Raw genomic sequence first — 15776 nt, 5'->3', positions numbered from 1 at the left:
ACCGCCCTCTGTATAAACATGGAAATATCCACAACGCTATCTGTGTAACGATGGAAATATCTACACCGCCATCTATATGAACATGGATATATCTACACCGCTTACTGTATAAACGTGGAAATGTCTACACCGTTATCTCTATAAACATGGAAATATCTACACCGCCACCTCTATAAACATGGAAATATCTACACTGCCATCTGTATAAACATGGAAATATGTACACTGCTATCTGTGTAAACATGGAAATATCTACACCACCATCTGTATAAAGGTGGAAATATCTACACAGCCATCTGTATAAACATGGAAATGTCTACACCGCCATCTCTATAAACATGGAACTATCTACACCGCTATCTGTATAAACGTCGCAATGTCTACACCGCTATCTCTATAAACATGGAAATATTTTCACCTCTATCTGTATACACAAGGAAATATCTACACCTCTATCCCTATAAACATGGAAATATCTACGCCGCCATCTCTATAAACATGGAAATATCTACACCGCTATGCCTATTAACGTGGAAATAACTACACCGCTATCCCTATAAACATGGAAATATCTACACCGCCATCTCTATAAACATGGAAATATCTACACCGGTATGCCTATTTACATTGAAATAACTGCACCGCTATCTCTATAAACATGGAAATATCTACACCGCCATCTCTATAAACATGGAAATATCTACACCACTATGCCTGTTTACACGGAAATAACTACAGCGCTGTCTCCATAAACATGGAAATATCTACACCGCCATCTCTATAAACATGGAAATAACTACACCGCCATCTGTATAAAGATGGAAATAACTACACCGCCATCTGTATAAACATGGAAATATCTACACCGCCATTTCTATAAAGATGTGAATATCTACACAGCTATCTGTATAAACATGAAAATATCTACACTGCTATCTGTATAAACATGGAAATATCTACACCGCAATCTCTATAAACATGGAAATATCGACACCGCCTTCTGTATAAACATGGAAATATCTACACCGTCATCTGTATAAACATGGAAATATCTACACCGCCATCTGTATGAACATTGAAATATCTACATCGCCATCAGTATATCGATGGAAATATCTACACAGCTAACTGTATAAACATGGAAATATATACACCGCTATCTGTATAAACATGGAAATATCTACACCGTCATGTCTAAAAACATGGAAATACATACACCGCCATCTGTATGAACATGGATATATGTTCACGGCCATCTGTATAGAGATGGAAATATCTACACCGTCATCTGTATAAACATGGAAATATCTACACCGCTATCTCTATAAACAAGGAAATATCTACAACTCTATCTCTGTAAACATGGAAATATCTACACCGCCTTCTCTATGAACATGGAAATATCTGCACCGCCAACTGAAGAAAGAAGGAAATATCTACTCCGCCATCTGTACAAACATGGAAATATCTACACCGCTATCTGTATAAGGATGGAAATATCTACACCACCATCTGTATGAAGCTTTAAATATCTACACCACTATCTGTATAAATTTGGAAATGTCTACACCGCTTTCGCTATAAACATGGAAATATCTACAACGCTATCTCTATAAACATGGAAATGTCTACACCTCTGTCTCTATAAACATGGAAATATCTACACCGCTATGCCTATTAATATGGAAATAACTACACCGTTATCTCTATAAACGTGGAAATATCTACACCGCCATCTCTATAAACACGGAAATATCTACACCGCCATCTGTATAAACATGGAAATATCTACACCGCTATCTGTATAAGGATGGAAATATCTACACCACCATCTGTATATAGATGGAAATATATACAGAGCTATCTGTATAAACATGGAAATATCTACACGGACATCTGTATAAACATGGAAATATCTACACCGCTATCTGTATAAACTTGGCAATGCCTACACCGCTATCTCTATAAACATGGAAATATCTACACTGCTATCTGTATAAACAAGGAAATATCTACACCTCTATCTCTATAAACATGGAAATATCTACACCGCTATGCCTATTAACATGTAAATAACTACACTGCTATCTCTATAAACATCGAAATATCTACACCGCCATCTCGATAAACATGGAAATACCAACACCGCCATCTGTATAAAGATGGAAATATCTACACTGCCATCTATATAAACATGGAAAAATCTACACCGCCATTTGTATAAGGATGTAAATCTCTACACAGCTATCTGTGTAAACATGGAAATATCTACACCGCTATCTGCATAAAAATGGAAATATCTACACCGCCATCTCTATAAACATGGAAATATCTACCCCGCCTTCTGTATTAACATGGAAATATATACACCGTCATCTGTATAAACATGGAAATATCTACACCACCATCTGTATGAACATGGAAATATCTACACCGCCATCTGTATAACGATGGAAATATCTACACAGCTAACTCTATAAACATGGAAATATCTACACCGCTATATGTATAAACATGGAAATATCTTCACCGCCAAGTCTAAATCATGGAAATATCTACACCGCCATCCGTATGAACATGCAAATATGTACACCGCCATCTGTATACAGATGGAAATAACTACACCGCCATCTGTATAAACATGGAAATATCTACCCCGCTATCTCTACAAACAACGAAATGTCTACACCTCTATCTCTGTAAACATTGAAATATCTACACCGCCATCTCTATGAACATGGAAATATCTACACCGCCATCTGTATAAACATGGAAATATCCACAACGCTAACTGTGTAACGATGGAAATATCTACACCGCCATCTATATGAACATGGATATATCTACACCGCTTACTGTATAAACGTGGAAATGTCTACACCGTTATCTCTATAAACATGGAAATATCTACACCGCCACCTCTATAAACATGGAAATATCTACACTGCCGTCTGTATAAACATGGAAATATGTACACTGCTATCTGTGTAAACATGGAAATATCTACACCACCATCTGTATAAAGGTGGAAATATCTACACAGCCATCTGTATAAACATGGAAATGTCTACACCGCCATCTCTATAAACATGGAAATATCTACACCGCTATCTGTATAAACGTCGCAATGTCTACACCGCTATCTCTATAAACATGGAAATATTTTCACCTCTATCTGTATACACAAGGAAATATCTACAACTCTATCCCTATAAACATGGAAATATCTACACCGCCATCTCTATAAACATGGAAATATCTACACCGCTATGCCTATTAACGTGGAAATAAGTACACCGCTATCCCTATAAACATGGAAATATCTACACCGCCATCTCTATAAACATGGAAATACCTACACCGCCATCTGTATAAAGATGGAAATATCTACACCGCCATCTATATAAACATGGAAATATCTACACCGCCATTTGTATAAAGATGTAAATATCTACACAGCTATCTGTATAAACATGGAAATATCTACACCGCTATCTGTATAAACTTGGAAATATCTACACTGCCATCTCTATAAACATGGAAATATCTACACCGCCTTCTGTATAAACAAGGAAATATCTACACCGTCATCTGTATAAACATGGAAATATCTACACCGCCATCTGTTTAAACATGGAAATATCTACACCGCCTTCTGTATAACGATGGAAATATCTACACAGCTAACTGTATAAACATGGAAATATCTACACCGCTATCTGGATAAACATGGAAATATCTACACCGCCATATCTAAAAACATTTAAATATCTACACCGCCATCTGTATGAACATGGAAATATGTACACCACCATGTATATAGAGATGGAAATATCTACACCGCCATCTGTATAAACTTGGAAATATCTACACGGCTATCTGTATAACGATGGAAATATCTGCACCGCCATCTGTAAGAATATGGAAATATCTACACCGCTATCTGTATAAACGTGGAAATGTCTACACCGCTATCTCTATAAACATGGAAATATCTACACCGCTATCTGTATAAACTAGGAAATATCTACACCTCTATCTCTATAAACATGGAAATATCTACACCGCTATGCCTATTTACATGGAAATAACTATACCGCTATCTCTATAAACATGGAAATATCTACACTGCCATCTGTATAAAGATGGAAATATCTACACAGCTATCTGTATAAACATGGAAATATCTACACCGCCATCTCTATAAACATGGAAATGCCTACACTGCCATCTGTATAAACATGGAAATATCTACACAGCCATCTGTATAAACATGGAAATATCTACACGGCTATCTGTATAAGGATGGAAATATCTACACCGCCATCTGTAAGAACATGGAAATATCTACACCGCTATCTGTATAAGGATGGAAATATTTATACCGCCATCTGTATGAACTTTTAAATATCTACACTGCCATCTCTATAAACATGGAAATATCTACACTGCCATCTGTATAAAGATGGAAATATCTCCACCGCCATGTGTAAGAACATGGAAATATCTACAACGCCATCTGTATAAATATGGAAATATCTACACCGCCATCTGTATAAACATGGAAATATCGACACCGCCATCTGTATAAACATGGAAATATCTACACCACCATCTCTATAAACATGGAAATATCTGCACTGCCATCTGTATGAACATGGAAAAATCTACTCCGCCATGTGTGTAAAGATGGAAATATCTACACCGCCATCTGTATAAACATGGAAATATCTACACCACCATCTGTATAAACATGGAAAAATCTACACGGCTATCTGTATAAGGATGGAAATATCTACACCGCCATCTGTAAGAACATGGAAATATCTACACCGCTATCTGTATAAACGTGGAAATGTCTACACCGCTATCTCTATAAACATGGAAATATCTACACCGCTGTCTGTATAAACTAGGGAATATCTACACCTCTATCTATATAACCATGGAAATATCTACACCTCTATGCCTATTTACATGGAAATAACTACACGGCTATCTCTAAAAACACGGAAATATCTACACTGCTATCTGTATAAACATGGAAATATCTACACAGCCATCTGTAGGAACATGTAAATATCTTCACTGTTATCTGTGTAAACATGGAAATATCTACACCGCCATCTCTATAAACATGGAAATATCTACACCGCTATGCCTATTAACATGGAAATAACTACACCACTATCTGTATAAACATGGAAATATCTACACCGCCACCTCTATAAACATGGAAATACCTACACCGCCATCTGTATAAAGATGGAAATATCTACACCGCCATCTCTATGAACATGGAAATATCTACACCGCCATCTGTATAAAGATGGAAATATCTTCACCGCCATCTGTATAAACATGGAAATATCTACACCGCTATCTGTATAAGGATGGAAATATCTACACCACCATCTGTATGAACCTTTAAATATCTACACAGCTATCTGTATAAATTTGGAAATGGCTACACCACTATCTCTATAAACATTGAAATATCTACACCGCTATCTGTATAAACAAGGAAACATCTACAAGTCTGTCTCTATAAACATGGAAATATCTACACAGCCATCTCTATAAACATGGAAATACCTACACCGCCATCTGTATAAAGATGGAAATATCTACACCGCCATCTGTATAAAGATGGAAATATCTACACCACCACCTGTATGAACCTTTAAATATCTACACCGCTATCTGTATAAACAAGGAAACATCTATACCTCTGTCTCTATAAGCATGGAAATATCTACACCGCCATCTGTATAAACATGGAAATATCCACAACTCTATCTGTATAAGGATGGAAATATCTACACCGCCTTCTGTATAAACATGGAAATATCTACACCGCCATCTGTATAAACATGGAAATATCTACACCACCATCTCTATAAACATGGAAATATCTGCACCACCATCTGTATGAACATGGAAAAATCTACTCCGCCATGTGTATAAAGATGGAAATATCTACACCACCATCTGTACAAACATGGAAATATCTACACCACCATCTGTATAAACATGGAAATATCTACACGGCTATCTGTATAAGGATGGAAATATCTACACCGCCATCTGTAAGAACATGGAAATATCTACACCGCTATCTGTATTAACCTGGAAATGTCTACACCGCTATCTCTATAAACATGGAAATATCCACACCGCTGTCTGTATAAACTAGGAAATATCTACACATCTATCTATATAAACATGGAAATATCTACACCGCTATGCCTATTTACATGGAAATAACTACACGGCTATCTCTAAAAACACGGAAATATCTACACTGCTATCTGTATAAACATGGAAATATCTACACAGCCATCTGTAGGAACATGTAAATATCTTCACAGTTATCTGTGGAAACATGGAAATATCTACACCGCCATCTCTATAAACATGGAAATATCTACACCGCTATGCCTATTAACATGGAAATAACTACACCACAATCTGTATAAACATGGAAATATCTACACCGCCACCTCTATAAACATGGAAATACCTACAACGCAATCTGTAAAAAGATGGAAATATCTACACCGCCATCTCTATGAACATGGAAATATCTACACCGCCATCTGTATAAAGATGGAAATATCTTCACCGCCATCTGTATAAACATGGAAATATCTACACCGCTATCTGTATAAGGATGGAAATATCTACACCACCATCTGTATGAACCTTTAAATATCTACAGGGCTCTCTGTATAAATTTGGAAATGGCTACACCACTATCTCTATAAACATGGAAATATCTACACCGCTATCTGTATAAACAAGGAAACATCTACACGTCTGTCTCTATAAACATGGAAATATCTACACAGCCATCTCTATAAACATGGAAATACCTACACCGCCATCTGTATAAAGATGGAAATATCTACACCGCCATCTGTATAAAGATGGAAATATCTACACCGCCATCTATATAAACATGGAAATATCTACACCGCCATTTGTATAAGGATGTAAATATCTACACAGCTATCTGTATAAACATGGAAATATCTACACCGCTATCTGTGTAAACATGGAAATATCTACGCTGCCATCTCTATAAACATGGAAATATCTACACCGCCTTCTGTATAAACATGGAAATATCTACACCGTCATCTCTATAAACATGGAAATATCTACACCTCCATCTGTATGAACATGGAAATATCTACATCGCCATCTGTATAACGATGGAAATATCTACACAGCTAACTGTATAAACATGGAAATATCTACACCGCTATCTGTATAAACATGGAAATATCTACACCGCCATGTCTAAAAACATGGAAATATCTACACTGCCATCTGTATGAACATGGAAATATGTACACCGCCATCTGTATAGAGATGGAAATATCTATACCGCCATCTGTATAAACATGGAAATATCTACACCGCTATCTCTATAAACAAGGAAATATCTACACCTCTATCTCTGTAAACATGGAAATATCTACACCGCCATCTCTATGAACATGGAAATATCTACACCGCCATCTGTATAAAGATGGAAATATCTACCCCGCCATCTGTATAAACATGGAAATATCTACAACGCTATCTGTATAAGGATGGAAATATCTACACCACCACCTGTATGAACCTGTAAATATCTACACCGCTATCTGTATAAACAATGAAACATCTACACCTCTGTCTCTATAAGCATGGAAATATCTACACCGCCATCTGTATAAACATGGAAATATCCACAACGCTATCTGTATAAGGATGGAAATATCTACACCGCCATCTGTATGAACATGGATATATCTACACCGCTTACTGTATAAACGTGGAAATGTCTACACCGTTATCTCTATAAACATGGAAATATCTACACCGCCATCTCTATAAACATGGAAATATCTACACCGCCATCTCTATAAACATGGAAATATCTACACCGCTATCTGTGTAAACATGGAAATATCTACACCACCATCTTTATAAAGGTGGAAATATCTACACAGCCATCTGTATAAACATGGAAATGTCTACACCGCCATCTCTATAAACATGGAAATACCTACACCGCTATCTGTATAAACGTGGCAATGTCTACACCTTTATCTCTATAAACATGGAAATATTTTCACCTCTATCTGTATAAACAAGGAAATATCTACACCTCTATCTCTATAAACATGGAAATATCTACACCGCCATCTCTATAAACATGGAAATATCTACACCGCTATGCCTATTAACATGGAAATAACTAAACCGCTATCCCTATAAACATGGAAATATCTACACCGCCATCTCTATAAACATGGAAATACCTACACCGCCATCTGTATAAAGATGGAAATATCTACACCGCCATCTATATAAACATGGAAATATCTACACTGCCATTTGTATAAATATGTAAATATCTACACAGCTATCTGTATAAACATGGAAATATCTACACCGCTATCTGTATAAACATGGAAATATCTAGACTGCCATCTCTATAAACATGGAAATATCTACACCGCCTTCTGTATAAACATGGAAATATCTACACCGTCATCTGTATAAACATGGAAATATCTACACCGCCATCTGTTTAAACATGGAAATATCTACACCGCCTTCTGTATAACGATGGAAATATCTACACAGCTAACTGTATAAACATGGAAATATCTACACCGCTATCTGGATAAACATGGAAATATCTACACCGCCATATCTAAAAACATGGAAATATCTACACCGCCATCTGTATGAACATGGAAATATGTACACCGCCATCTGTATAGAGATGGAAATATCTACACCGCCATCTGTATAAACATGGAAATATCTTCACCGCTATCTGCATAAAAGTGGAAATATCTACTCCTCTAGCTGCATAAACTTGGAAATATCCACACCGCTATCTGTATAAGGATGGAAATATCCACACCACCATCTGTATGAACCTTTAAATAACTACACCGCTATCTGTATAAATTTGGAAATGTCTACACCGCTATCTCTGTAAACATGGAAATATCTACACCTATATCTGTATAAACAAGGAAACATCTACACCCCTGTCTCTATAAACATGGAAATATTTACACCGCTATGCCTATTAACTTTGAAATAACTACACCGTTATCTCTATAAACATGGAAATATCTACACCGCCATCTCCATAAACATGGAAATATCTACACCGCCATCTGTATAAACATGGAAATTTCTACACGGCTATCTGTATAAGGATGGAAATATCTGCACCGCCATCTGTAAGAATATGGAAATATCTACACCGCTATCTGTATAAACGTGGAAATGTCTACACCGCGATCTCTATAAACATGGAAATATCTACACCGCTATCTGTATGAACTAGGAAATATCTACACCTCTATCTCTATAAACATGGAAATATCTACACCGCTATGCCTATTTACATGGAAATAACTACACCGCTATCTCTATAAACATGGAAATATCTACACTGCCATCTCTATAAACATGGAAATATCTACACTGCAATCTGTATAAACATGGAAATATCTACACCGCCACTCGTATAAACATGGATATATCTACACTGTCATCTGTATAAAGATGGAAATATCTAAAGAGCTATCTGTATAAACATGGAAATATCTACACCGCCATCTCTATAAACATTGAAATGCCTACACAACCATCTGTATAAACATGGAAATATCTACACAGCCATCTGTATAAAGATGGAAATATCTACACCGCCATGTGTATGAACATGGAAATATCTGCACCGCCATCTGTATAAAGATGGAAATATCTACACCGCCATCTGTATAAAGATGGAAATATCTACACCGCCATCTGTATAAACATGGAAATATCTATACCGCCTTCTCTATAAACATGGAAATATCTACACCGCCATCTGTATGAACATGGAAATATCTACACCGCCATCTGTATAAAGATGGAAATATCTACACCGTCATCTGTATAAACATGGAAATATCGACGCCGCGATCTGTATAAACATGGAAATATCTACACCACCATCTCTATAAACATGGAAATATCTACACCGCCATCTGTATGAACATGGAAAAATCTACTCCGCCATTTGTATAAAGATGGAAATATCTACACCGCCATCTGTATGAACATGGAAATATCTACACCACCATCAGTATAAACATGGAAATATCTACACGGCTATCTGTATAAGGATGGAAATATCTACACCGCCATCTGTAAGAACATGGAAATATCTACACCGCTATCTGTATAAACGTGGAAATGTCTACACCGCTATCTCTACAAACATGGAAATACCTACACCGCTGTCTGTATAAACTAGGAAATATCTACACCGCTGTCTACATAAACATGGAAATATCTACACCGCTATGCCTATTTACATGGAAATAACTACACGGATATCTCTAAAAACACGGAAATATCTACACTGCTATCTGTATAAACATGGAAATATCTACACAGCCATCTGTAGGAACATGTAAATATCTTCACTGTTATCTGTGTAAACATGGAAATATCTACATCGCCATCTCTATAAACATGGAAATATCTACACCGCTATGCCTATTAACATGGAAATAACTACACCACTATCTGTGTAAATATGGAAATATCTACACCGCCACCTCTATAAACATGGAAATACCTACACCGCCATCTGTATAAAGATGGAAATATCTACACCGCCATCTCTATGAACATGGAAATATCTACACCGCCATCTGTATAAAAATGGAAATATCGTCACCGCCATCTGTATAAACATGGAAATATTTACACCGCTATCTGTATAAACATGGAAATATCTACATCACCATCTGTATGAACCTTTAAATATATACACGGCTATATGTATGAATTTGGAAATGGCTACACCACTATCTCTATTAACATGGAAATATCTACACCGCTATCTGTATAAACAAGGAAACATCTACACGTCTGTCTCTATAAACATGGAAATATCTACACAGCCATCTCTATAAACATGGAAATACCTACACCGCCATCTGTGTAAAGATGGAAATAACTACACCGCCATCTGTATAAAGATGGAAATATCTACACCACCATCTATATAAACATGGAAATATCTACACCGCCATTTGTATAAGGATGTAAATATCTACACAGCTATCTGTATAAACATGGAAATATCTACACCGCTATCTGTGTAAACATGGAAATATCTACGCTGCCATCTCTATAAACATGGAAATATCTACACCGCCTTCTGTATAAACATGGAAATATCTACACCGTCATCTGTATAAACATGGAAATATCTACACCTCCCTCTGTATGAACATGGAAATATCTACACCGCCATCTGTATAACGATGGAAATATCTACACAGCTAACTGTAAACATGGAAATATCTACACCGCTATCTGTATAAACATGGAAATATCTACACCGCCATGTCTAAAAACTAGGAAATATCTACACAGCCATCTCTATGAACATGGAAATATGTACACCGCCATCTGTATAGAGATGGAAATATCTATACCGCAATCTGTATAAACATGGAAATATCTACACCGCTATCTCTATAAACAAGGAAATATCTACACCTCTATCTCTGTAAACATGGAAATATCTACGCTGCCATCTCTATGAACATGGAAATATCTACACCGCCATCTGTATAAAGATGGAAATATCTACCCCGCCATCTGTATAAACATGGAAATATCTACAACGCTATCTGTATAAGGATGGAAATATCTACACCACCACCTGTATGAACCTTTAAATATCTACACCGCTATCTGTATAAACAAGGAAACATCTACACCTCTGTCTCTATAAGCATGGAAATATCTACACCGCCATCTGTATAAACATGGAAATATCCACAACGCTATCTGTATAAGGATGGAAATATCTACACCGACATCTGTATGAACATGGATATATCTACACCGCTTACTGTATAAACGTGGAAATGTCTACACCGTTATCTCTATAAACATGGGAATATCTACACCTCCATCTCTATAAACATGGAAATATCTACACCGCCATCTGTATAAACATGGAAATATCTACACCGCTATCTGTGTAAACATGGAAATATCTACACCACCATCTTTATAAAGGTGGAAATATCTACACAGCCATCTGTATAAACATGGAAATGTCTACACCGCCATCTCTATAAACATGGAAATATCTACTCCGCTATCTGTATAAACGTGGCAATGTCTACACCGCTATCTCTATAAACATGGAAATATTTTCACCTCTATCTGTATAAACAAGGAAATAACTACACCTCTATCTCTATAAACATGGAAATATCTACACCGCCATCTCTATCAACATGGAAATATCTACACCGCTATGCCTATTATCATGGAAATAACTACACCTCTATCCCTATAAACATGGATATATCTACACCGCCATCTCTATTAACATGGAAATACCTTCACCGCCATCTGTATAAAGATGGAAATATCAGCACCGCCATCTATATAAACATGGAAATATCTACACCGCCATTTGTATAAAGATGTAAATATCTACACAGCTATCTGTATAAACATGGAAATATCTACACCGCTATCTGTATAAACATGGAAATATCTACACTGCCATCTCTATAAACATGGAAATATCTACACCGCCTTCTGTATAAACATGGAAATATCTACACCGTCATCTGTATAAACATGGAAATACCTACACCACCATCTGTTTAAACATGGAAATATCTACACCGCCTTCTGCATAACGATGGAAATATCTACACAGCTAACTGTATAAACATGGAAATATCTACACCGCTATCTGGATAAACATGGAAATATCTACACCGCCATATCTAAAAACATGGAAATATCTACACCGCCATCTGCATGAACATGGAAATATGTACACCGCCATCTGTATAGAGATGGAAATATCTACACCGCCATCTGTATAAACATGGAAATATCTACACGGCTATCTGTATAACGATGGAAATATCTGCACCGCCATCTGTAAGAATATGGAAATATCTACACCGCTATCTGTATAAACGTGGAAATGTCTACACCGCTATCTCTATAAACATAGAAATATCTACACCGCTATCTGTATAAACTAGGAAATATCTACACCTCTATCTCTATAAACATGGAAATATCTACACCGCTATGCCTATTTACATGGAAATAACTACACCGCTATCTCTATAAACATGGAAATATCTACACCGCCATCTCTATAAACATGGAAATATCTACACTGCCATCTGTATAAACATGGAAATATATACACCGCCATTTGTATAAACATGGATGTATCTACACTGCCATCTGTATAAAGATGGAAATATCTACACAGCTATCTGTATAAACATGGAAATATCTACACCGCCATCTCTATAAACATGGAAATGCCTACACTGCCATCTGTATGAACATGGAAATATCTACACCGCCATCTGTATAAAGATGGAAATATCTACACCGCCATCTGTATAAAGATGGAAATATCTACACCGCCACCTGTAAAATCATGGAAATATCTATACCGCCATCTCTATAAACATGCAAATATGTACACCGCCATCTGTGTGAACATGGAAATAACTACACCGCCATCTGTATAAAGATGGAAATATCTACACCGTCATCTGTATAAACATGGAAATTTCTACACCGCTATCTGTATAAGGATGGAAATATCTATACCGCCATCTGTATGAACATGATAATATCTACACTGCCATCTCTATAAAAATGGAAATATCTACACTGCCATCTGAATAAAGATGGAAATATCTCCACCACCATGTGTAAGAACATGGAAATATCTGCACCGCCATCTGTAAAAATATGGAAATATCTAAACCGCCATCTGCATAAACATGGAAATATCGACACCGCCATCTGTATAAACATGGAAATATCTACACCACCATCTCTATAAACATGGAAATATCTGCACCGCCATCTGTATGAACATGGAAAAATCTACTCCGCCATGTGTATAAATATGGAAATATCTACACCGCCTTCTGTATAAACATGGAAATATCTACACCACCATCTGTATAAACATGGAAATATCTACACGGCTATCTGTATAAGGATGGAAATATCTACACCGCCATCTGTAAGAACATGGAAATATCTACACCGCTATCTGTATAAACGTGGAAATGTCTACACCGCTATCTCTATAAACATGGAAATATCTACACCGCTGTCTGTATAAACTAGGAAATAACTACACCTCTATCTATATAAACATGGAAATATCTACACTGCTATGCCTATTTACATGGAAATAACTACACGGATATCTCTAAAAACACGGAAATATCTACACTGCTATCTGTATAAACATGGAAATATCTACACAGCCATCTGTAGGAACATGTAAATATCTTCACTGTTATCTGTGTAAACATGGAAATATCTACACCGCCATCTCTATAAACATGGAAGTCTCTACACCGCTATGCCTATTAACATGGAAATAACTACACCACTATCTGTGTAAACATGGAAATATCTACACCGCCACCTCTATAAACATGGAAATACCTACAACGCCATCTGTATAAAGATGGAAATATCTACACCGCCATATATATATACATGGAAATAACTACACCGCCATTTGTATAAGGATGTAAATATCTACACAGCTATCTGTATAAACATGGAAATATCTACACCGCTATCTGTGTAAACATGGAAATATCTACACTGCCATCTCTACAAACATGGAAATATCTACACCGCCTTCTGTGTAAACATGGAAATATCTACACCGTAATCTGTATAAACATGGAAATATCTACACCTCCATCTGTATGAACATGGAAATATCTACACCGCCATCTGTATAACGATGGAAATATCTACACAGCTAACTGTATATACATGGAAATATCTACACCGCTATCTGTATAAACATGGAAATATCTACACCGCCATGTCTAAAAACATGGAAATATCTACACCGCCATCTGTATGAACCTGGAAATATGTACACCGCCATCTGTATAGAGGTGGAAATATATACACCGCCATCTGTATAAACATGGAAATATCTACACCGCTATCTCTATAAACAAGGAAATATCTACACCTCTATCTCTGTAAACTTGGAAATATCTACACCGCCATCTCTATGAACATGGAAATATCTACACCACGGTCTGTATAAAGATGGAAATATCTACCCCGCCGTCTGTATAAACATGGAAATATCTACACCGCTATCTGTATAAGGATGGAAATATCTACACCACCACCTGTATGAACCTTTAAATATCTACACCGCTATCTGTATAAATTTGGAAATGGCTACACCACTATCATTATAAACATGGAAATACCTACACCGCTATCTGTATAAACAAGGAAACATCTACACCTGTGTCTCTATAAGCATGGAACAATCTACACCGCTATCTCCATAAACATGGAAATATCTACACAGCCATCTGTATAAACATGGAAATACCTACACCGCTATCTGTACAAACATGGAAATATCTACACCGCTATCTGTATAAGGATGGAAATATCTACACCGCCATCTGTATGAACATGGATATATCTACACCGCTTACTGTATAAACGTGGAAATGTCTACACCGTTATCTCTATAAACATGGAAATATCTACACCGCCATCTCTATAAACATGGAAATATCTACACCGCCATCTGTATAAACATGGAAATATCTACACCGCTATCTGTGTAAACATGGAAATATCTACACCACCATCTGTATAAAGGTGGAAATATCTACACA

The sequence above is a fragment of the Gorilla gorilla genome, chromosome 5 (genome assembly GCF_029281585.2).
Source record: "Gorilla gorilla gorilla isolate KB3781 chromosome 5, NHGRI_mGorGor1-v2.1_pri, whole genome shotgun sequence".
Lineage (NCBI taxonomy): Eukaryota > Metazoa > Chordata > Mammalia > Primates > Hominidae > Gorilla > Gorilla gorilla.
This window is presented reverse-complemented; position numbering follows the sequence as displayed.